At 40.3% G+C, this 26,843-nt stretch overlaps 1 protein-coding gene across 9 annotated transcripts in view; it reads right to left on the reverse strand.

The window, feature by feature from the left end:
* Positions 1-26,843, reverse strand: part of DIS3L2 (DIS3 like 3'-5' exoribonuclease 2) — a 350,479-nt gene that overhangs the window by 225,954 nt on the left and 97,682 nt on the right. The gene's annotated exons all lie outside the window — the stretch shown is intronic.

Below are 26,843 nucleotides of genomic sequence, written 5' to 3' on the forward strand. Positions count from 1 at the left end.
AAAGCACACAACTGATGGATATTTATAGAACTAAGGAAGCATTATATGACAATATTTTCAAAAAAGAGAAAAGGAGTAAAGCAAACAGAAGAAGAGTCCAGATACTAATCCACTTAATGATTTGTCACATAACAGTCATATGTCAGTACTTTGATTTCTATGGCATTTGATTTCTATGGATTTCTGTAGCAGTTTCTCAATGTGTTTATATTTGAGAGGTCTAATATTTTTCTGAGTTTAAACTTAAAGTTTCAAGTTAGATGCCTGCCTTCAACAAGCCAGATTAACATCTGAATTAGACCACACAAAGATCATATTAATAAGGGGTCTTTGTTTCACACAAGGCAGAGAAAGCTATTAAAAGAAATCTTTCCCAAAACATTTTCATGTCACAGATTCCAATTAACAACATAACCATCCCCAGACAATGAATATTATATTCAGCCAAAAAATCAAAGTAAAATACTACAAAGGTATTCACAATCAGAATAAAGATTCTAAGAATATATTCCCAAGTTTTTAAAAAAGTGACTTCAAGAAAATGCGGTAACAGAAAAACGTGTAAGCAATAATTTTCCAGAGTAAAATTGTGCCCTTTAATAGCATTTTCTTGATTCCCAATTTCCGAATATATTTAATGAAATTTTCTTTCAACTCTTGCCATGTTTTGACTGTTGTCAGATTCATTCAATCATTTGTTCATTCTTTCATTCATCCATTTGTTCATTATTTCATTATGAGAAGTTTGAAGGTTCCTTTTCTTTGATAGAAGAAAAAAAATCAGCTGGTTAGGCCAGAAATCTCTAAAAAGATCCCCTTAGGCCTCTTACTGCATGAGAACATAAGAGTAAAACCATAGTTAGGTCTTTAAATTAATATACAATCATAAACCCAACTCCGCTTATCACATAAGTCCGGTTTTCATACCTGACCCAACATAGATCATTCAAAAAACAGAATTTGCTGACAAGTTAGGAAAGAAAAAGAACTTGACATCGGTGTCTGGCAAACTCAGTAATGGGAAGATCTGCCCCTGACCATCCTCAAAGAATTTACACCCTTGAGCATTGTCAGAACAGCCCAAAGCACAGGCATGAGGTATGTGGGCACACTCTGTGTCTAAAGCATGGTGGCTACAACAGGATCACTGATCTATTGTTTTTTCTGCACCATTCCCACACATAATTTCTCTCAGAGAGAGAGAATGACTGGCGTGCTAGAGTTAGACTCACTGGTAGCATACAGTCTTCTGGAAAGATGTTAAGCTAAGAGTCCGTGCTTTTGGTTTCCATTATGTATGTATTTCTGCCACTAATGGTTTCACAAAGGATTTGGTTCCCACAGGCCATGAAGAAAATCTTACAAGGGGAATCAGAATTCTGAGATTATCAAATTTGAATGCTTAACTATCCTACAACGAAAAGTAGTCTTTTTCCATATGCATGTGTGTGTGTGTGTGTGCGCGCGCACAAAACATAACAATTCTGTAATTGCCATGATTCTGCTATTAAGAATTATGCTTTTATGGTTTGGCTCCCTCCCTTTTTTTTTTTTTTCTCCTTCCCCTCCCCCATGGTCTTCTGTTAAGTTTCTCAGGATCCACATAAGAGTGAAAACATATGGTATCTGTCTTTCTCTGTATGGCTTATTTCACTTAGCATCACACTCTCCAGTTCCATCCACATTGCTACAAAAGGCCATATTTCATTCTTTCTCATGGCCACGTAGTATTCCATTGTGTATATGAACCACAATTTCTTTATCCATTCATCAGTTGATGAACATTTAGGCTCTTTCCATAATTTGGCTATTGTTTAAAGTGCTGCTATGGGTACAGGTGCCCCTATGCATGTATCCCTTGGGTAAATTCCTAGCAGTGCTATTGCTGGGTCATAGGGTCGACTCTTAAAAACTGAGAACAAACTGAGGGTTGATGGGGGGTGGGAGATGGGTATTGAGGAGGGCACCTGTTGGGATGAGCACTGGGTGTTGTGTGGAAACCAATCTGACAATAAATTTCATATTAAAAAATAAATAAAACTAATGATCCATAAGAAAAAGAAAGGATTATGCTTTGGCTCAAAAGTAAAAGGTTCAAATAAAAGTCAATGCGAAGAGGAGATCAGGGGAAAGCAATCACCACAGTATGCCAAGGCTGATTGTATAGCACATTTTAAAACCAGAGCCTGGTTCTGACTTTATGACAATCTCCATGGTTTAGATTAGCTACATTTAAGAATTAGTATTTTAGGCACTAAATTTACTTTTGAGTTACTGTATCAAAAATGTTGTACAGAGGCAGGACTTCATGAATCAAGTCATTCGAAAATATGTAGTAAAAATATAAATTAATATCCTGTATTTAGAAGTATTTTTATTCTATTTTGTTGTACCAGCACATGAAAGAACAGAAATACATTCTTTAAAAATGTAAAAGACTGGGGCGCCTGGGTGGCTCAGGCAGTTAAGCATCAACTTGAGCTCAGGTCATGACCCCCCAGTCCATGGGTTTGAGCCCTGGCTTGGGCTCTATGCTGACAGCTCAGAGCCTGGAGCCTGCTTCGGATTCTGTGTCTCCCTCGCTCTCTGCCCCTCCCCCACTCATGCTCTGTCTTTCTCCATCTCTCAAAAATGAATAAACATTAAAAAAAATTTTTTTTTTTAAAGATCATCATAAGACCACAGGATAAAAAAGACACTCTAAAACTACTCCATATCACACTCTGGTTAAGAGTGAGGGTTGCAGGACCCTTAGAGAAATGGCTAATTCAAGTCTGGAGCAGAAAATAGATAAGATGAACCTGGAACATCTTGTCATACCAGGAAAATAAGGAAGCTATCAAAGGCTACTAGGATCTTATCTAAAAAACTCAGGAATCCCCATGAAAAAGCTCTCACTGGTCAACCTTAAGCATTTATCCCCTTTCCTGTACAACCTACCTCAGGTTAACCAAATAATTGATGAAGTGAAGTTCTTCTTGACTGAAGTTTCAGCTAGTTAAGAAGGAAGGAAAGACGTTCAATATCACATTTTGCCATCCCTATTGAAATAATGGATTTAGGAAATGATTCTCAATGGTTGCTGAAACCAATTAAGTCATAACCTGATGGGGATGGAGTTTTATAATAAATGAACCAGAGTAGCAATACCTGTACTGACTAATCAATATAAATATCTTAAAAAGAGAAAGAACCGTAGTGCTTCCTGATGGATTATAATTGTAAATACATACCATTATCCATAAAGTATTTTTCCCCCAAACTGACCTTGAATCTGACCTGAAACAGGGATCAGAGGAGCACGTTAAACAACACTAGGGACAGGATCCATTTACACTCACTCCCCAGGTGATTTCATCCAGTCTCATGGCTTTAAACCTCTCTATACGCTAATAACTCCCGAAATTAAATGCCTAGCCTCAACCTTTCCCCTGAATGCCAGACTCCTATCCAATTGCCTACCTGACACCTTCCTTTGGATATTTGTTGGCACCTGAAACGAGAAAGCCAACCCTTGGTCCCCACTAGAACCCACTCCTCTCCCAGCATTTGCTCTCCCAGCAGATGGCACCAGACCATGTCACCTTCCTCTCATGCCCCATATCCAATCCATCAGAAGAGCCCGCTGGTCCTTCCTTTCAAATATCTCTTCTTGACATTTACACTGCCACTGCACAAGCAACTTTTATCTCCTTGCTGAACTACTGTGATAACCAGTCTCCTGATTTCCGTTTTGGACCAAAGCAGTTACAGTGATGCTTTTAAAACATAAATTAGGGGCGCCTGGTGGCGCAGTCGGTTAAGCGTCCGACTTCAGCCAGGTCACGATCTCGCGGTCCGTGAGTTCGAGCCCCGCGTCAGGCTCTGGGCTGATGGCTCAGAGCCTGGAGCCTGTTTCCGATTCTGTGTCTCCCTCTCTCTCTGCCCCTCCCCTGTTCATGCTCTGTCTCTCTCTGTCCCAAAAATAAATAAACGTTGAAAAAAAAATTTTTTTTTAAATAAAAAAAAAAAAAATAAATAAATAAAACATAAATTAGGGGCGCCTGGGTGGCGCAGTCGGTTAATTGTCCGACTTCAGCCAGGTCACGATCTCGCGGTCCGGGAGTTCGAGCCCCGCGTCAGGCTCTGGGCTGATGGCTCGGAGCCTGGAGCCTGTTTCCGATTCTGTGTCTCCCTCTCTCTCTGCCCCTCCCCCGTTCATGCTCTGTCTCTCTCTGTCCCAAAAATAAATTAAAAAACATTGAAAAAAAATTAAAAAAAAAAAAAACCATAAATCAGGGGGCTCCTGGGTGGCTTCGTCGGCTGAGCGTCCGACTTCAGCTCAGGTCATGATCTCACGGCTCATGGGTTCAAGCCCCACATCGGGCTCTGTGCTGACAGCTTGGAGCCTGGAACCTGCTGTGGATTCTGTGTCTCCCTCTCTCTCTCTCTCTCTCTGCCTCTCCCTCATTTGCTCTCTCTCTCTCTCTCCCAAAAAATAAACAAACATTTAAAAAAATTTAAAACGTAAATCAGATCATGTCATTCTCCCAATGGCTTCCAACACCATTCCATTATCATGCCACAAAGCCTTGTCAAACCAGGCCCCTGTTACTGTTCCAGTCTCATTTTCTATAACTTCTTCCTTGCAAATTACACTCCAATCCTAGAGATTTTATTGCTATTCCCAGAACACTAAAACCATCCATCCCGAGGCTTTTTGCATTGCCATTCCCTCAACCTAGAAAACTCTGTGCCCAGCTATTCTTAGGTCTCAATCTCTTCATTTTGTTCACGTCTCTCCTCCAATGTCCTTCTCTTAGAGAGGCCTTCCCCGATCACGTTAACTGAAACAGCCCCACCTGGCTGTCATTACTCTATCCTCTTGCCCTGCTTTATTTTTCATCACTGTACTTATCCCTACTTGGCAATATATTACATGCTTAGGTACTTCCTGTCTCCCAACTAAAATGTAGGTTTCATGAGCACAGGGGCTATTTTATTCACTGCTATATTGCAAGAGTTGAGAAGAGCTATTCGTAGCCACTCAGATATATGTTCATTGAACGAATACAGCAGCTGATTAGGAAAGAACTTGTTCGGAGTCTACCTTCTCTGATAAACTGTAAAACTCCGTGAAGTGAGCATGGCTAGGCCTGACACAGGGTATGCCCAATCTCATTTGAGTGGACAAAGAACAGGAGGTGGCACACTGCATCTAACATCTCCACATATCTAAATCTGTCTCCCAAGGCTTCGTCCAATTGGCTTGGTTTTCTACAAGCCAGAGTCCACTGCACAGTCTCCCCAGTTCCTCCCCACTACCTGTCCCAGGCAAGAGTAATCTCTCCCTGTTTCGAAGTCTCAAAGCAATTTATATGTACCTCTATGGCACTTTGCCATTTCTTCACTATGTTAGTGCTACGTACACATATGATTAGCATGATCCATTACCTCACATGCTTACCAGTTGTATCTTACATATCTTTGTATATTCTACAGCAACTTGCAGAATCATCCTAGGTGCTCCATATTTGATCACCAAACAGATGGGTAAATGGGTTGAAAAAATGAGTATAAAATATGATCAGGATGCAAAAGAACTTTCACAATGGTTTCCAGACACAAGAGTATGTGGGTCAGAAACCAGTAGCCCAATTTTCCTTAGATCTGTAAAGTAAGAGCACTTCTTCTGTGGGATTGACCTTGAAAATGTTGAAAAGTCCAACTCAGTGGTTTTCAGCTTTGACCTTTAGCAGATCCCTCTGAGAATCCGATGAAAGCTGTAAACCCTTCCTCCACAGAAAAATACACATCTAAGTAGACAGAAAAAACTCTGTAAGAAAGCACAGGTAGGGAGAGTCAAGGGTCTGGTGCTGAAGGCCACCAGTCCAGGCTGATGAATATTTTGGAGCTCTGGGCTCAGAGTGAAAGAGGGGGGCCCTGAAGAAAATGGATATATCACTGACCTGGTGAACTGAGGACTTTAAAAACTCCTCTGGGTTCCTCCACAGACCCGAGGGTGAGGCAGCTGACTGTACGTCTTACTCCCAGTGCATGCTGCAACTGGGGTTATTCTCCCTTGGAGGTTTAGTCTAGTCTCTGGAGGACAGGACAGAAACGGATCAGTGAGGGAAGCAAATCACTGGGTCACACAGAACTTTTTCTCTCTCTGTCTTGTTCCATGAACAGGGTAGGATGAGCATCACATAAACCCTGCTAACAAAAATAAACAAGGAAAATACAGGCAGATATCAGCTGGGGCATATGGCTCTGAAATAAAAGTGTCACTTGAAGCTACTAAAAATGCTCAAGAAACAACAGCACTCAACAATACTTTTTAATTTTGAATTCCTGAAACCCTCCTTCCCAAACACAAATGCGCACACACATGCACACAGAAATATTTGTCAGAGATACCCTGCAGTCAGCTTGACCAAGGGTAAGTCTGTCATCTACCTATCATCTCCTTTTGGGATGTAAAATTGGGTGACAGAATGGTGTGGCAGTGCGATGAGAGGACCAGATGATCCCCTTTCCCCATCAGGCTACAATCCTTGTGCTCTGGGGGACGGACAGCAGTAATCTGGCCTCTTCAGCAGTACCAGGGAGGAGGCCTGATAACTCTTAGAATGAAATTAAGGGAAGCCTATGAGAAGCTTACTATTGAAAGGAAAGGTAGAGGCCTAAGCCCAGAATCTTGAGTTCAGAGACACAAGAGAGGAGACACACCTTTTAGAAAAGAGGATGGGTGCATCATGACTTCTGTACTTTAAGAGGAACATAAGCCCTGTTTAGCAAAGGAATGGCAAAACACTTTGTAGAATCCCCCTACTTCGAACACAAGAATGTCTGCCAAATCAGAGACCCTATGCAATTATGTAAGTAGAAAATGACTAAGGAAGAAGCTACTATAAAAGACTGGCAGAATTTTAGGAAACACTACCTGAGAAAATATATAGGGGAATACGTACTAGACAGACACAAAAGCACTGCCTTAAAAAATAATGATAAATTAAACTCCAGTAAAATAAAATTTTTCCTTCTATTCTAAGATAACACTAAAAATATTTGTTAAAGATAAGCCATAGATACGCTCATATCCAGAACATAAAAAGCTCCTACAGATCAATGAAAGACAGAAAATCCAACAGAGAAATGGGGAAAAGGCTTAAAGGCACTTTACAAGACAGAAATGCTAACCAGCCAGTAAAGATGGAAAGGTGCTCAGCCTCATTAGTCATCAGAGGGGTGCCTGGGTGGCTCAGTCTGTTAAGTGTCTAACTCAGGTCATGATCTCACGGTTCTTGTGTTCAAGCCCTGCGTCGGGCTCTGTGCTGACAACTCAGAGCCTGGAGCCTGCTTCGGATTCTGTGTCTCCCTCTCTCTGCCCCTCCCCTGCTCATGCTCTGTCTCTGTTTCCCTCAAAAATAAATTAACATTTTAAAAAATTTAAAAAAACAACCACCACAATGAGATGTCACTACAAAGCCACGGGTAGGCAAAAACTGAAAATCCTGACAATATCAAATGTTATTAGCAAGAATGTACAGCACTATACTGCTGGTCTGAATGGAAACTGTCCAGCCTTTTGTAGAACACATCAGAACCGTGCAGCAAAGTAGAAAACAGACCCATTCGACTCCTGTGCAGGCTTATTACAATATGTTGTCCTGCCTCCCTCCAGATTTGACAGGTGAACCCATGGAAAAAGACAATACTACACTGGGAAAGGACATTTATGCAAAAGCAAGGGGATAAGAAGGTGCGATTTTCCATTAGTAAAGGCAAGTAATGGTGACAATGTACGTAAGAGTGAGAAAGAAGGATGAAAAAGCCCTAAATGCCAATCGAATGAGTCGGGTCTTTACCATAAAGTTGGTGAAGTGGGGAAGTCAGGAAAAGTGGTTAAAAGCAGGAACTCTAGTCAACACTACTGGGTTCACATCACACTCTGCCGCTTACTAGCTATACCACTTTGGGAAAGTTATTTAATCTCTTTTTTTAATATTAAATATAATGTATTGTCAAATTGGCTTCCAGACAACACCCAGTGCTCATCCCAACAGGTGCCCTCCTCAATGCCCATCACCCACTTTCCCCTCTCCCCCAGCCCCCATCAACCCTCAGTTTGTTCTCAGTGTTTAAGAGACTATTAAATCTCTTTGAATCTCAGGATGGTTGTTTGGGTGTTTTTTTTTTTTTAATCTTTAAAATGAGGACAAGAGTATCCAGTATTAGAAGGTTATTATGGAACTGAGGTAATTTATGAAAAGCTCTTGGGACAGGTGTCTGGAGCTTAATATTTGTTTAAGGGAAAAACAAATTCAGCCTTTACACCCAAAATGTCCAAGGTGGTGAGGACATCCAGATGGCAGCTGGAAATGTAGGTGTGGGGATGGGAAGAGTGTACTGGAAGAAATTAAACACAGGGGACTGACAATTAACCAAAGCTGCCCCAGGACCAACCAAGTGTCAACTGACAAGAGAAGTGGAGAATAGAGCCCTGAGAAAAGACTCAAATAAAGGGGGTTCAACAAGGAACAGGAGTTAGTGAAGCAGAGAGAATTTAAATACTTATGAATATGCTAAACACTAAGGCTTTTATTGTCATTTGTCATTTTCTTAATGCACAATCTTCCCTGTGCATTTCACATATTAACTGATTTGATCCCCACAATGACCCTGGGTGATACACAGGACAGTAACTATGTCTATCTCAGAGGGCAAAAACAGGGTCAGACATGTCACAGTCCCACAGCTCTAAATGGCAAAGCTGTGACATGCACACAGATCTAGGGCTCTGTGTCCAGTATCCTTAGTCTTGGACACTCACTCCCGTGGGAGATTTCCCGCCAACAGATTCAGAGTGAGTTTTGCACACGTAGCTCCTACCACTAACATCCACTGCAGGAAATGCCTCTGCATCTTTTGCCTGCCAGAAAATACCCAAAATTCAAGATCCAGCTCTTCTGTGAATGCTTCTGTGGGTAACCTCCCTCTCTTAAGAAATTTTCTATTTTTTTGCTTTGCTTCACTGTTATTCCTTAACTATTCTTTCATTTGTAAGATTTCTTGATCAGGCTATATTCCATTTATTCGTTTGCATATTTAGCTTTTCCACCAGACAGCAAACCACGCCACATTCATTTCTTATATTCCCCAGAGGCTACCAAAACGCTTGGCGTTTAAAACATGCTCAATAAATATTGGTTTCCTTTCTTCTGAAGAGAATGAGAAAGGCTTATATCAATTATAAAAGAAGCGTTCTAAAAAAAAAACAATGACAAGAAGTGAATAAAATAACTACCAAGCAACAAGAACCAGCGAAATTCAGATGCCTATCTAAACGACACTGCACAAGACTGCACTGCCCTCCATTAACACACTGTCTGGAAGCCAGGAAAAAGTCACCAGTTACTTTACCACAATTGAAACTTAATCACCATAAAAAGAAAATACAAATACAGACCCAAATGCAAATGAATAAAATGGGAAGACATTTAAATAAATGCACTTTTCTAAAATAATTCTAGTGGCGCCTGGAATGGCTCAGTTGGCTAAGCATCCGACTTCAGTTCAGCTCATGATCTCACAGTTCAAGTTTGAGCCCCACGTCGGGCTCTCTGCTGTCAGCACAGAGCCGGCTTCGGATCCTCTGCCTGCCCCCCTCTCTGCCCCTCCCCAACTTGTGCTCTCCCTCTCTCTCTGTCTCTCAAAAATAAATAAATATTTAAAAATTTTTAAATAATTCTAAGCCTTCATATCTAAATGACAGCTCCTGTTTGGGGGCCCCCGGGGGGCTCCGTGGGTTAAGCATCTGACTCTTTGATTTCGGCTCAGGCCATAACCTCATGGTTGTGGGATGGAGCCCCGCATCAGGCTCTGCACTGGGCGTGGAGTCTGCTTAAGATTCTCTCTCCCTCTCCCTCTGCCCCTCCCCAGCTCACGCACACACTCTTTCAATCAATCAATCACCCAATCAATATTACAACTCCAGTTTCAATGTAAACTCAAATGTAACCATAAAGTTCACCATTCCCCAATTTGAAAACAATAGTTTTGGCAAGAAAAATTGTGAATGCCTGATTAAAAAAAGAGAAAAGGCCCAGATCTGGGCATTTCCTGATTGCTGCAGAGTTGTGAAAGTACTAATCCATCCCTCAGAAAGGGGGTGGAAAACATCCGCCCCAAGCTATAAAGTACATCAACTGCAAAGTGCAACTCAAAGTCACCAGAACCAAGAAACTAGTCACTTCATAAACGGTTTGATATTGATTCGATGTTTCTTTCCCTTCCTTTTATAATTAATATAATGTATTTCAAAACTGGGGAACAACAGAAAGAATTCCTGTAACGAAACAATTCCAGCGGAATCCTAAATAAAAATGCCAAGAAACATTTTCATCATGCTAGCTTACCCAAACTCCAAGCGTGAAACATTTCATAGTTTTCCTGTTGACTGATAATGAAAAACCCTTCCTTAAACATAAAAGCCGTCTTTGAAAAGTGCTATATCACCTCTTATAAAAAGAGCAAGTCCATATTAGCGCTGGAAAGTTCTATTCCAAGTGAATAAATTCTATTACATTCCCCCAGGGCAGAGGGTTGCTATCAACTTGCTATAATGGAGTTTTTCCAAAAGATTTACACATACCTATGTCTACAAGCCATTTCTGCTGACTGGGCTGTTTACAAACAGTGCGCGGGATGGGACATAACGCCCTGCCTATCCTCCTACCTGAGCCTCCGATTCAGAGCTAACGCATGTCACAAAGTCCACCTACGAGCTGCTTTTCATTTTTGGCTCCTCTGGCTGGGCTTAAGTGACAGCACTCACTTGCCACACATGTTTTAGCAAACTTTCAAATCCCTTAATGGCACACTTGGGACACAGTATAATACACTGTTCAGGAAATACCTTGGAGCCAAGAAAAGCAATTGATATTTCCACAGGGAGTTCTCGACAAGGCTTGCCAATAAGCTTCTTTCGTTATAAACTATGACCAGAGACATATCATTTTAGAGACCTATTACAAACATTCTTAAAGGCATAGGTGTTACTGGGAGCTTTGTTTGCCTAAGGTGGTTCATCCGAAAGTACCTTTTTATTTAGTTAACAGGAACAGAACAAACTATTTCCCTTCTACTGGGTACTCGGGCAAAAAGTCCTGTTACCGTTATCAATCAATCCCTCCTTCCTTCCCTTCCTCGCTGCCCTCTCTCCCTCTCTCCCTCCCCCCACCTCACACACACACACCACCACGACCACCACCACCATCACATCTGTTAGCTCACCCTATCAATTCTATCTTTGTGGCCACCACGGCCACCCGAGTTTAGGCCGCATCATCTCTCACCTGAATACAGACAACAGCCTCGTAAGGGGTCTCCCTGTTTCTATGCTCACACCCTTCCAGTCTGTTCCCAACACAGCAGAGTGAGTCTCTGAAATGTAAGTCATATCATGTCAAATTCTCTGCTCCAAATCCTCCAAGGCTTTCCACCTCCATCAGAGCTAAAACTCCCAATACTGACTGAAACACAGGCCCTCCCTGACCCATACCTCTGCCCCATGATCCCTCTGACCTCATCTCCAACTATTCTCTGCCTCAGCTCTTTGCTATTCCTTGAACACGTTAGGCACATATTTGCTGGTCCCCAAGACAGCTCCCTCACTTCCTTCCACTCTTTCTTAAAGTCACCTTCTTGACGAGGCCTTCTTTGGTTGCCCTATTTAAAATCTCAACCCCATCCCCAAAACATGTATCTCTCTTATTTATTTTCCCCTTTAGCACTTACCACTATTGAGCATGCTACACGTAGTGTTTTATTCACATTATTATGTCTTTCCCAGTAAAACACAAGCTCCCCAAAGGCAAGGACACTGTCTGTTTGCTCACTGTTATATTCCCAGCACTTAATATGGTAACTAATCTAATGCCTCCAACACGATCCCCATCTTAATGTGCCACTATTACCTTACACTCAAAACATCAAAAACCACTCTCATCATTCCCCTCAAAGCATTCCCTTTTCCTGTTCTTCTTTCCAACACCATTACCACTTTCTTTCAGGCCTTGCAACCTCAAAACCTCACAACTACACTTGACTCTTCCTAACTGCTGAACCCAATCCTTCCCTTGTCTTTTTAAAAGTGCTCTTACAACTCCACAAATTCCCTGGTATGCTCATGTCTCAGCCTACAGATTTCCAAAATTGTAAAAAAATTGATTAAATTACCTTATTGCTCAAAAATTTCCCACAAATTTCTCTTCCCTAGAGAAACTAATTCTCTGTTTTGGGGCTTATCATGCAAAGACTTTTGAAGGTCCACTGACCTTTTTTTTTTTTTAATGTTCATTTACTTTTGAGAGAGAGAGAGAGAAAGAGTTTGAGTGGGCAAGGGGCAGAGAGGGGGAGACACAGAATCCGAAGCAGGCTCCAGGCTCCGAGCTGTCAGCACAGTGCCCGACGCAGGGCTTGAACTCAAGAACCGCGAGATCATGACCTGAACCGAAGTTGGACACTTAACCAACTGAGCCACCCAGGCACCCCTCCACTGAGAGAATATACGTGCACGTGTGAGTGGGGGAGGGACGAAGGGGGGGGGGGTGATGAGAGAGAATCCCAAGCAGGTTCCATGCCATCAGCACTGACAGAGCACAGCCTGACACGGGGCTGATCCCATGAACCATGAGGTCATGACCTAAGCCAAAATCAAGAGTCAGACGCTCAACCAACTGAGCCACCCAGGAGCATTTGACCATTTTAATCTTACCTGCCAATTCCTTCCATTATATACCATTCACAGGCCACTGCAAACTCTTTCCTGGCTTAGATCACACCAACTCAAAAACAGATTTCAAGCAACTTAGAACAGTAGGATCTGTCTCCCTCTTTTTATTTATCTGTGACTGCAGTAAGGAAAACTATATAACTCCCTTTAAAAATGATTCAATTTTGTTTGAAATATTTTAAGTAAAGAAGCAAAAGGGGCTCTTGCAGAAATGATCTGGATCTGGCAAGGAACAGATCAGGCTGTGCAGACCAGGCTTGGACTGCAGGAAAGGAAGGGTGCAAAGGTCTAACAAGTCAGGGGTTAGAGTCTTTGGACACTGCTCCTAAAAGATCATGGGACTTGAAACAGAACTATGGGTGTCCTGTAACATGTACCCTCTCTCCTCTTCTGCATGGCCACCACAAGCAACTAACCAACCACTGCCTAACTCTGGTATAACCAAGCCTCTACACCTAGTCACCCAGGAGAGGAAGAAACAATTATGCTTCGCCTTAAAGGAGACATAGGTCATAAAACACAGCAGAATCCAACTGGGGTAATCTCAATAAGCGAGGTATTAAATGTTTTGATGCCAGAAACGAGCAAAGAGATAGGCAATAGATTTTGGCAGAAAATCACATCAAGTTCTGAAGCTCAGGAACAAATAAAGAAAAGCCAGGCAAGAAGCTGGATAGAAGCAAATCTGGGAAACGGACCCTAGGGAAGAGTTCTTGAGAGAGATAGAAGAACTGGATGAAAGACTTTCCAACAACAGAGTCCATGGAAGGAAGAGATAATCACAGAGATTTAGTAAAAGAAAGTACACATGTACAAGTAACTCTGTACATAGTGGTTGCTTTCTTTTGAATCTTAATCTTCACTGTATTTTTAAGTGTCAAAAACATATTCAATGCATTAATAATGACTAGATTAGCTGCAAGAGACAGAAAAAACAATTTGAGGGGCACCTGGGTGGCTCAGTTGTTTAAGCGTTCGACTTCGGCTCAGGTCATGATCTCACGGTTCGTGGGTTCGAGCCCCGTATCGGGCTCTGTGCTGACAGCTTGGAGCCTGGAGCCTGTTTTGGACTCTGTGTCTCCCTCTCTCTCTGCCCCTCCCTGTTCATGCTCTGTCTCTGTCTCAAAAATAAATAAATATTAAAAAAAAAAAAAGAAAAACAATTTTAAATTGGCTTTTAAGTTATCGAGTCTACCTGATCAGATTGAAAGGCTCATCTGGTATTTGTGACAGAGCGAGAGAGAGGGAGAGAGAGAGACAGAGAGAGAATGGGTATATGTGTCTCAGCTCAGACTCCGTCAATATTAGCTCTATTACCAGGGCAGCCTCCTTCTCACAGTGTAAGGATTCCAATAGCTTCACAATTATATCGTATCCTCTTAGAGACCCCAGGGGGTGGGGGTGGGGAGGAAGGGAGAAATCCTTATGCAGGTGCTCTGCAAAAAAAGTCCCAGGATTACTCTGCTGGGATTGATTTGGGTCGCATGTCCATTTGTGAGTCAATCACTAGGGCAAGGAGGTGAGCTAGACTGATACATCCCTGTATCTGAGGAATGTGACCAATTTTTCAATCCTTAGAAAAAACAAAGCCACAGTATCCTTAGAAATGCTCAAAGTACGGCTCTTTTTAAAGACAATTATCTGTATTTATTCACAGAAGCCTACTGATATAATTTCCAACTATTTCCCTGAATCAAAGATCATTCCTCTTTTAGAATCATAACCATTTTTGATGTGAAATCAAAGTAGGGATGTAACATAACTCAGGAAAGAAAATACCCTAAAAAGTTTAAACAACATGGTCAAGAATGTAGAGCACATGTCAAATAAAGATTATTTGTATTTAAAGTTTTTACATGTATAGAGACAGCTGCAGTATCTGACCTCAGATTCCTTCATATCACACCATTCTCCAGCCAAGTGGATTTCACATCTTTGACATACTTTAATATCCTGGCCCTTGCTGAAAAATAAGCTCAATTCGCAGGCCATTTCAGAAAACCACACAGTATATGATGAAAGTTTTTCAGCAAGACAAGGAAGATTCAGAACAGTAACGTAAGGGGTACAATCCAAGAGCCTAATGATGTTCCTACAGACAATTTACTATTAGATTAACCACAATCATCTGAAAAGTCAACCAACGAACATCTGAACAACCACCTTCATATATTGATAATGAAAACTGAAACCACATTTCTTTGATTAGTGGCTGCGGGCACACTATAAACTCTCTACCTATTACTAGACTTTTAAAATAAATTTAAGTTATGGCCAACTCTAAAACTCTACTTGTATCTGCAATTCTCCTTCCTTCTTTACACCTGAAGCCACACCACAGATAGAGTGATCTAGCTCTGGATACTATTTCTTGCCTGGAGGGCTTTGCTTACTGGGTAATGCCCACCTCCATTTCATTCCTCACCCCCTCTCTATGATAAATCTTTCTAATATCAGCATTCAATATCCTCCATCATTTTCAATCTTTGAAAACATTCTCATAAATCTGGAATAGCTACATTAACATCAGATTCAATTTTTTTTAAGTATTACAGAGGTCAAAGAGGAATATTTTGTGTTAATAAAAGAGTGAAAGAGCCACCTGAGTGGCTCAGTTGATTGAGTGTCCAATTTTGGCTCAGGTCGTGATATCGCAGTTTGTGAGTTCAAGCCCCACACTGAACTCACTGCTGTCAGCGCACAGCCCACTTCAGATCCTCTGTTCCCCTCTCTCTCTCTGTCCCTCCACTGCTTATGCTCTCTCAAAAGTAAATAAAACATTAAAAAAATAAGTTAAAAAAAGAGTCAATGCATTAGTAAGATGTAATATATAATATATATGCACCTAATAAAAATATCTCAAGCCTGATGAAGCAAAAACTGACAAAAGTAAAGGAGAAATAAACAAATCCTCAATTATAGATATTTTAACAAATAAGTGTAAAACAACTAGAAAAATATATATATGTAGTTGTATGTATAAACAACACATACATATGAAATGTATATCAAAGAACTTTCATCCACATTACATAAATAAGTCTTATAATTCATTAATACAAAAACAAGCCAATACAAAAAATGGGTAAAAGACTTGCATAGACACTTCAGAAAAGATTATATATATATATATATATATATATATAAAAGATTATATATATATATACATATATACATATATACATATGAATGGCTAGTGAGCACACACCAAAAAAATGTTCAGCATCATTTTGTCATCAGGGAAATGCAAAACAAAAGACAGCAAACAGGGGCACCTGGGTGGTTCAGTCAGTTAAGGTCATGATCTCATGGTTCACGGGTCTGAGCCCCACGTAGGGCTCTGTGCTGGTGGCGCGGAACTTGGTTGGGATTCTCTCCCCCCACCCCTGCTACCACCTGACTCTGCCCCTCCCCTCCTCACACTCGTTTTCTATGTCTCAAAATAAATAAACTTAAAAAAAAAAAAAGAGCAAACCACCACCACAACCAAAAGTGAATATTCCTATACAACTACTGTAATGGTTTAAAATTATACTACCATGTCTTGGTAAGGATATGGAGAAACTGACTCTCTCATACATTTTTAATGGAAGTAAAATATGGTACAACTACCCCAGAAAATAGCTTCATGGGTTCTTATAAACGCATGCCTACCATATGACCCAGCAATTCCACTTATGGCTATTTAACCAAGAGGAATAAAAACATATGTCCATACGAAGACAGGTATAGCAGTGGTCATAGAAGTTGTATTATTAAAGGTCAAAAAAAATGAAAACAATCCAAATGTTCTTCAACTGGTGGAAGGATAAACAAACTCTGGAACATCTATTTGGTGGAGTCCTAGTCCACAACATAAACAACATGGACGGATCTCACATGCAGGATGCTAACAGAAAAAGGCCAGACTCAAAATAATTCCATTTATATAACATTCTACAAAAGGCAAACCCATAGGGACATAAGACACATTAGTGATTGGCAAGGGCTGAGGGGTGAAAGGAAGTGCAGACTAAAAAGGGAGGCAAGGGAACCTGGGGTATGATGGGACTGTTTTCTGTCCTGACTGTGGTAGAGGTTACACAAATCTATAGAGCTTTTAAAATTCATAGAACCAAATGCTAAAATGAGAGATTTTTACTGTATGTAAATATGTGAATCAAATAAATCTCTTTTGTACCCAATCCAAATAAGTTCAGCATCTATACACACAGGGGAGCAAAAATCCAACCAAAACATGGAAAGTATGGGCCAAGATTATCAAATGATGATACCAAATATTTTTCATTCTGCCAAAATTTGAAATCCAATAAACATTTATCAAAATCTTATAATGTTGAAAGGCATCTGTTAGGCATTAAACAACCCCTCCTTACAATGAGGTGACACTTAATAGTTTCATAAAACACTCAAAAATATCATCACTAGTACCAGGCTACTGATACCCAGAAATAAGTAGGACCCACAAGGCACATCCCCAAATATCTTTAACCAAAAGCAAACATCATTCAAAGGGCATAAGCTCTGGGCAATGAAAGGAATGACGGCTTCCTGCTGAGATGACCAACGAAGGGCATATGAAAGATAGTGGTGACAAGACGGGTCAAAAGGACGACACTGATGAAAAGATGGCATGGAAAAAGTCCCGGGAAGTAGGCATGTTTGAGGAACAACAAGTAGACAAGTGTGACTGGGGCTGGAAGCTTCTGAAGACCCCCCCCACCACTTTCACCTCTACACAAAATCCACAAGGAAGACTAAGCTTTCTTGCCAGAGAGAGGCATGACTGTCATCCAGATGTCCCCTGGAATGCACTTGAGGATAAGAACAAATGCAGACTTTCTTTTTTCTCTACATGACGCTTTAGAAAAAGAAACACAGTCATCAAGACAGATAGCAATAAAAAAGGACGTAACACGCTAAACACAAGTGGAGCTGCCACGGATCGACTGGCTATGGGACTCCATAGCCAGAAAAGCGAGAACTCCCAACTTTCTAAGGACTCACGCTCAAAAATAATGCGGTAAAACAGTGGAGAATCAGGGCCTGAGTGAGGAGGAGGCAGGAGCTCAAGAGGAATTGAAGCCTAAGCAAGAAGGATGACCTAATGGAATAGCAGGCCAGTAATATCAGCATACTGGTTACAAACAGGATGAGTGACAAAGTAAATACAACGTGGACAAGAAGCATGTTTCTCCCTCTGAGAAGGAGTCACAACTACAGAAAGGAGGAAACTACAATGAACCCTGTGGTGTTGGAGCTATCAGTGTGAACTCAGTCTTCAAGATAGGTAGGTAGGCAGACAGACAGACAGACTGGAAGGAAGGAGTATATACACATACGTATATTTCCTAGTTCTGTTCACTGAGAGAGGTTGGGAGCACCTGGATTTCTCTACTACAAGGAATGAGGGCTTCTTAGAAAACAACAAGCAGGGAAAGCTGAGGCTGGAACATCTCCAGAAAACAAAGAAGTGTTCAAAGAAGGAATGAGAACATGTCAACATGACACAGGAGCCAACTTGGGGGGCTTCTGCTGGCCAAATCTGGAGCAACTGGAAGAAAATAGTGATAATGACAGATTATTCCTCTGGGAAATTACATAATCCGCTCTTTCCCAAAGAGCATCTCCATAGCCACACTTTTCAGGAATTGTGAATTCAAACACTTGCTCGATAGTATGGTAGTGCCCTTCTGTTCATCTAAGACATCCAGTGTCCCTTCCACACCAGCGGGTCATGACAGCATGAGTGCCTGTCTTGCCCTATAATAAAACTGGACCAGCCAAGGACAGAGAAGTGGCTTCTCAGCAAAGATGACTCCAGGGGAAGCAACATGTCTCAATTCCTGAAAATAAGGCGGGTGTTCTTCTATCTCTGCACACCCAGAGCAAGAGTGCCCAGAAGGTGGACGAGAAGACTCTGAGAATCTAAAGAAAATTTCCCTAAGATCTTTGAATGGACGCTGACATGACTTTAAAAACAGACTTGTCTAAGGAAGTTGTTTTCTTTAAGAGCAAAAACTAAAAGGTTGCTCTTGGTGTTGTTTATTTTGGTTGGCCCTAAGTATGGTCTACAGCATCAGCATTACTTTACAATGGGGAGTGGGGGGATCTTTCACTAACGAAGTAGTTCCTTCCCTACCATGGAAACTATATTCCTGAACAACAGTACATAACCCAATGTAATTTCCAATTTATATTTCACATAAAGTCTTGTTTCATTTCAAACCAACAAGACCTCAAATATTCCCTGTGGGCTCTGTGCACATGAACTACCCTTCTATGGTTCAGAAGCTGACACAACACAGGAAGCTGTTGTGAACTCTGAGACCCGTCTGGTTGCCGCATACAAAATTATCCCTGGAGGTAATCTGTGTATGAAATTTAACTTTGAAGAAGTAGAAAAGAATATAAAAGAACCCTGGCCACAAGCTGTAAAGTACAGAACTGTGTGTACATGTGTGTTCACAATAACATAAAAGAGCAAGGCACTAATCTACATTGTGGTGGATCTTCTTTTCAAGCGAAGACCTGCCCAAAGCTTTAGGAACAAAGTTACCTTAACAAGAAGCTCTCCAGCTTCACTGGGCAGGTCTCCAGTCATGCAAGAAACATGTCTTTGCTTTCCCGTTAGCACTTCCTTCCTTGCTTTACAGACAGCTAAGCCCAGGTAACGAACAGCTGTATTTCAACAAGAGGGGCCCAAAAAGAATCTCTTTGGGGTTACAGAATGAGCAGCCCCAGATACTGCTTTCACAATCAGCTGCTAAAATCTGGTCTTAAAAGGATTATTCTAAAGAAACAAAACAGATGAACATAGGAGAAGGGCGGGGTAGGAGGGAGAGAAAAGAGAAGGAGGCAAACCATAAGAGACTCTTAGCTATAGAGAACAAACTGAGAGTCGATGGAGGGAGGGGGGCAGGGAGATGGGCTAAATGGGGGATGGGTATTAAGGAAGGCACATGTTGTGATGTGCACTGGGTGTGGTATATGCAAGTGATGAATCACTAAATTCTACTCCTGAAACCAATATTACACTATATATTAACTAACTAGAATTTAAAAGAAGACTTGAACCCCCCCCACACACACACACACAGAGTTATTCTGAAGTCATTTAAATTTCAGGCTTATGCTGGGTTTGGTGATATTATTTTTGATACTTAAGCCAGTGGTGAGTCTTCTGATGGTAGAGTACCATTTTTTTTTTAACCAATAATTTTCTAGGAGCACAAGGCTGGAGAAATACAATTTTCATATTGTTTTATTTGAATCATTTTAAAAGCTGTCATCTTTCCCCTACCCTGATAGAAGCATAAAAAATGAGTTCAATGTAAGCTAGTTCAGCCATATAACCTCACAGTTTATGCCACTAAAAAATTCTTCTGAAAATGATCCTGGGCAGAAATTTTTGTATACAAAGTATCAGCCAAGAACAAATTTTTACAGCTGACTTCTAAACCCTTTAAAATTGTATTTTATAATGGAAATACTGACAGATGCTTTACCCTAGAAGCACTATTTAATATTTCTAACTTTTCCAAAATACAATACTATGAACTCAGGATCACAGAAGTAAAACAGAAAAAGTCTTAAGCTATAAAGCTATTTCAAAAAACAGGCACGAATGAAAATGTTTTATGGATCAAACACATTTACACGCATTTACCTGCCGTAACTATTACATTTAATTTTGCAAATGCTTTCTTGAACCATTTAGTCCGTATTTCAATTTGGGGATACTTTACCCCAAAGAATATTTGTGATCAGTGATTGATTTCAAACTGGCTTTACATCCATTCACCCATAATACACAGATGGAGTCCAGGTCCTGTTTCCACACGCAGGAAAGGTAAGAACATTATCTAACTTCATATCAACTCAGGGAAGAGGAAGGCTGTACACCACAGTGAGCCTTAGAAAATCTGAAACAGGAGGAAGCCTTTTCTGGGAAATAGATACTCAAATCAAAGAAGATGTGTGACAAGGACATCCCAGGGCACAGCATAAAGACAGGTGCAGTAGACATTTGTAATTAAATTAATTTCTCCCCTGCACCTCCTACTACCTCAATATCATCCTGTAACTCTAATCAGAGCCAGAGAAAATCACCCACTCTCAATACCGTTCATCCCAACCCAAACTTCATCCACAACGTAACAACTCAACAACATGCACTTATACCCTCTGGATTCCAAAAGGTCTATTTTCACAGAAATAGAACTACCAATCCTAAAATGTGAATGGAACTAGAAAAACCCTACACAGCCAAAGCAATCTTGAGAAAGAACAAAGCTGGAGGCATCATGCTCCCTGATTTTGAAACAATAGTCATCAAAGCAGTACGGTACTGACATAAAAACAGACACATAAATGGAGTCTTGCCACTCGCAACAACACGGATAGACCTAAAGTCTGTTATGCCAAGTGAAATAAGTCAGAGAAAGACAAATACGACTTCACTTATATGTGGAATCCAAAAAACAAAAGAAATGAACAAACAAACAACAAAAAGAGAAACAGATTCATAAATACAGAGAACAAACTAGTGGTTGCCAGAAGGGAGGTGGGCAGGGGCATCTATAGGTGAAACAGGTGAAGGGGATTTAGAGGTACAAACTTCCAGTTATAAAATAAGTCACACAGATAAAAAGTACAGACTGGGATGTACAGTCAAAAATATTGTAATAACTGAGTGGTGACAGATGGTAACTACACTTATGATGGTGACCATTTCATACTGTATATAATTGTCAAATCACTATGTTGCCCATCTGAAAATAATATATCAACTGTACATCAATTAAAAAAAAAACAACAGACACACAGATCAATGGAACAGATCATACAGCCTGGAAATAAACTCACATATATGCAGTCAATTAATTTATGACAAAGAAGCCAAGAATATACACGGGGAAAAGGACGGTTTCTTCAATTAATGATGCTGGGAAAACTGAACAGCCACATGCAAAAGAATGAAACTAGACTACTCTCTTACACCATACACAAAAATTAACTCAAAATGGATTAAAGACTTGAATATAAGGCCTCAAACCATAAAACTCCTAGAAGAAAACATAGGTGGTAAGCTCCTTGGCATAAGTCATTGCGATGATTTTTTGGATATGACTCCAAAACCTAAAACAACAAAAGCAAAAATAAAGTGGGACTACACCAAACTAAAAAAGCTTCTGCATGGGAAAGGAGATTGCCAACAAAATGAAAAGGCAACCTACTGAATGGGAGAAAATATATGCAAATCATACACCTGAGAAGGGATTAATATTCAAAATATATGAATAATTCATATAACTCAATAGCAATAACAACAAAAAAACACCAAACAATCCAATTAAAAAACAGGCAGAGGATCTAAATAGACATTTTTTCAAGGAAGACATACAGATGGCCAACTGACACATAACAAAAGATACTCAACATCATTAATCATCAGGGAAATGTAAATCAAAACCATAATGAGATAATCACCTGAAACCTGTTAGAATAGTTATTATAAAAAAGACAAGAAATAATAAGTGTTGGTGAGGATGTGGAGAAAAGGGAACCCTTGGGCACTGTTATTAGGAATACAAACTGGTGCAACCACTGTGGAAATTAAATTTATCCAAAGACAAAAGCATAAATTTGATAAGATATATGCACTCCCATGTTCACTGCAGCATTATTTATAACAGCCAAGGCCATCGTTATAACAGCCAAGGCCATCAGAACAACCTAAGTGAACATGGGTGAATGAATGAATAAAGATCAGACACATACAATGGAATACTAGCCAACCAAAAAAGAGAAGGAGTGCCTGGATGGCTCAGTCAGTTGAGTGTCTGACTTCAGCTCAGGTCATGGCCTCACAGTTTGTGAGTTTGAGTCCCACGTCGGGCTCTGTGCTGACAGCTCAGAGCCTGGAGCCTGCTTTGGATTCTGTGTCTCCCTCTCTCTCTGCCCCACCGCTGCTTGCACTCTATCTCTATCTCTCAAAAATGAATAAATGTTAAAAAAATAAATAAAAAAGAAGGAAATCTTACTATTTACAACAACATAGTTGGATCCTAAGAGGATTGTTAAGTAAAAAAAGTCAGGCAGAAAAAGACAAAGACCGTATGATCTTACTTATATGTGGAATTTTTTTTTTTAACATTTATTTATTTTGAGAGACAGTGAGAGAGACAGTGTGCATGCAAGTAGTGGAAGATGCAGAAGGAGAGAGAGAGACAGAGAAAGAATCCCAAGCAGGCTCCACACTGTAAGTGCAGAGCCCAACACGGGGCTCCATCCCATGAACCATAAGATCATGACCTGAGCCGAAATCAAGAGTCAGATGCCTAACTGACTAGGTCACCCAGGTGCCACTGTATGTGGAATTTAAACACACACACACACACACACACACACACACACACACACACACACACATCGAGCTCATAGAGACCAGATTGGTGGCTGTTAGAGGTGAAGGTTGGGGGTGAGCAAAATGCGTGAAGGGTCAAATGTACAAACCTCCAGTAATAAAATAAGTAAGTCATGGGGATATAACATACAGCATGGTGACTATAGTTAATAATACTGTATTGCATATTCAAAAGTTACTAGAAATAAATTTTAAGTCCTCTTTAGAAGAAAAAAATGTTGTGCGTGACTATGTAAGGTGATGGATGTTAGCTAGATTTTTTGCAACAATGATTTCACAATACATACAATAGCAAATCATGTTGCACACCTGAGACTGATATAATGCTACATGTCCATTATTTCATATACCTCGAATTTCAAAACATGGGGGAAAAATAGGAAATTAGACTGGAAAAACATTACATCTCCAGCTTTAAGCATGTGGCACTCAGAAATGACTGGGGGAAAAGTGTAAATATAAGTGACAGCAATAAGAGAGGAAGGACACTGTTGGTGGGAATGCAAACTGGTGCAGCCACTCTGGAAAACAGTGTGGAGGTTCCTCAAAAAATTTGGGGCACATGGGTGGCGCAGTCGGTTAAGCGTCCGACTTCAGCCAGGTCACGATCTCGCGGTCCGTGAGTTCGAGCCCTGCGTCAGGCTCTGGGCTGATGGCTCAGAGCCTGGAGCCTGTTTCCGATTCTGTGTCTCCCTCTCTCTCTGCCCCTCCCTCATTCATGCTCTGTCTCTCTCTGTCCCAAAAATAAGTAAACGTTGAAAAAAAAAATTAAAAAATTAAAAATAGACCCAGCCTATGACCCAGCAGTAGCACTGCTAGGAATTTACCCAAGGGATACAGGAGTGCTGATGCATAGGGGAACTTGTACCCCAATGTTTATAGCAGCACTCTCAACAATAGCCAAATTATCGAAAGAGCCTAAATGTCCATCAACTGATGAATGTATAAAGAAATTGTGGTTTATATACACAATGGAGTACTATGTGGCAATGAGAAAGAATGAAATATGGCCCTTTGTAGCAACGTGGACGGAACTGGAGAGTGTGATGCTAAGTGAAATAAGCCATACAGAGAAAGACAGATACCATGTGTTTTCACTCTTATTTGGATCCTGAGAAATTAACAGGAACCCATGGGGGAGGGGAAGGAAAAAAAAAAAGAGAGAGAGAGAGGTTAGAGTGGGAGAGAGCCAAAGCATAAGAGACTCTTAAAAACTGAGAACAAACTGAGGGCTGATGGGGGGTGGGAGGGAGGGGAGGGTGGGTGATGGGTATTGGGGAGGGCACCTTTTGGGATGAGCACTGGGTGTTGTATGGAAACCAATCTGCCAATAAATTTCATATATTTAAAAAAATAAAATAAAATAAAATAAAATAAAATAAAATAAAATAAAATAAAATAAAATAAAAGAGAGGAAGGACAGAAGGTGAGTTTGTTAACGGAAAGGAATATTAAAGTTAATTTCATGACCAAATTTTCTTGTGTTCAATTGGACCAGTACAATTAAAACATAATTACTTGATTATATTTGTGTACCAAAGACAATGCAGAGAAAACTATTAATTTTTTTTGTTTTAAAATGAACACTTTTATTGAACACATTTTTATACATATACAGAAAAGCACCTAAATCACAAATGTATACATATGATAAAATTTTATACAGTAAACACAGACACCCATGTAACTAGCACAAAGACGAATGATGTTTCAGTGTATGCTGCCTGAAACCTTACCACAAAGTTAGCAGCCTAAAACCAGATACAAGTTTCTGGGGTCAGGTATCCAGAGGCATGGTCTACCTGGGCCCAGTGCTAAAGGACCTCACAAGGCTGCCATCAAGGTGTTGCCTGGGGCTGCTGTCAAAACCTATGGTTTAAGGATCAAAGTGCTCTTATAAGCTTGAGTCCTTCATTGTTGGCAAAATTCATTTACTTGCAACTGTAGAACTCATGGCAGCTTGCTTCTTTAAGGCCAGCAGGAGAGTATCTCTGACATCCAGATCTTCTTTTAAATGGCTCACCTGACGAGGTCAGGCCTATAAGGATAATTTCCCTTTTGGTTAACTCAAAGTCAATTGTTCAGAGACTTTAATAACATCTGCAGAAATCCCTTTACCTTTGCCAAATAATGTAACTTACTCATTGGAGTGATATCCCGTCATATTCACAGGCCCCATGCATACCCAAGGAGAGAGGATCATATGTGGTGTGTATATCAGAGGAGGGCTCTTGAGAGCCCTCTTAGAATTCTGCCTACAAAGACAAACATCCTAACAAAATCTTTAAAACAAATTGTATATGTTTATAAGAATAATACCATAAAAATTCTTTCGTGTTAAGCTTCTTTGGTTCAAAATTTGTGGGATTCATACTAAATGGTTGCACATAACTGTAGCTCATCCATTCTTCCAGTTATATAATCTACACTACACACATACCACAATGGATTCAACCACGCCACTACTGATGAAGATTTGGGTGGCTTCTAGTCTGGGCTATGTAAATTATGTTGCTTTAAAGATTCTTGAACATGTGCACAAATGAACCCATTTCTGTTGAGCATATACCTAGGAATGGCACTTCTGGGTCATGGGGCATCTGCAGCTTTAGCAGACGATGCCACACGGTTCTCTAAAGTGGCTACTCTGACCGACATTCCCACGGGCAGAGTACGAGAGTTCCACTTCCTCCACCCTCACCAATTCTCAGCATTGTCAGTCCTTTGCAATTTAGTTGGGTAGCATAAGAACTCCAGCTTTGTTTGTCAAAATTACCTTGGTTAATAGTATCTATACTAAGAACCAGGTGCCACATATGAAAAAGCTTGCTGGGACCGTGTTGAATCTATGGATCAATTTAAAGATTTAACATTTTCACCATCCTGAGTCTTACAGGTCATGAACATTTAGTTAGGGCATCTTTAGTTTCTATCAATGTAGTCTTTAATGTAGTCTTTCTTGAACATCTTGCACCATCCTTATCCTAAGGTACCTGTTTTCCTATGCTAATATGAAGGGTACCATTTTTAAATTACCATTGGTTTGTTGCTGATTCTAAGAATTCAAATAATTTTTGGAGGTTGACTTTGTATGTAGCAACCTCTTTCCTTGGGATTTTCCATGTATCCAGTCAAGTAATCTGAACATAAATAAAGCCCACTGTCTCCCTATCCCAATCTTTCCACCTTTTTTCTATGCTTTATTACTGACTATGACCTCTGGTACAATGTGGAATAGAAGTGGTGATAGTCAGAGTCTTTGTTTTATTCTCAGTATAGAAAGAAGAGCTTTCACCATTTCAACATTAATTGTGATGTTTTGTAGGGGTTTTTGGGGGTTTTTTTTGTTTTTGTTTTTGTAAAAAGCCTTTATCAGATTAAGGAGGTTTCTTTCTTCTCCTACCAGTCTGCTGAGAATTTTTAACAGAAATGGGTACTGAATTATACCAAATACTTTTCTGCAAAAACTGAAGTGATCATATAATTTTTTCCCTTTATTCTGTGAATGTGGTTCATTATATTGAGTTTTTAACCATTTTAACCACTTTACTGAGATACAACTACCATGTAAAAAGCTGTACATATTCAACATATATAACTCAATGATTTAGGGGATAAGTACATATCCATGAAACC

The sequence above is a fragment of the Prionailurus viverrinus genome, chromosome C1 (genome assembly GCF_022837055.1).
Source record: "Prionailurus viverrinus isolate Anna chromosome C1, UM_Priviv_1.0, whole genome shotgun sequence".
Classification (NCBI taxonomy): domain Eukaryota; kingdom Metazoa; phylum Chordata; class Mammalia; order Carnivora; family Felidae; genus Prionailurus; species Prionailurus viverrinus.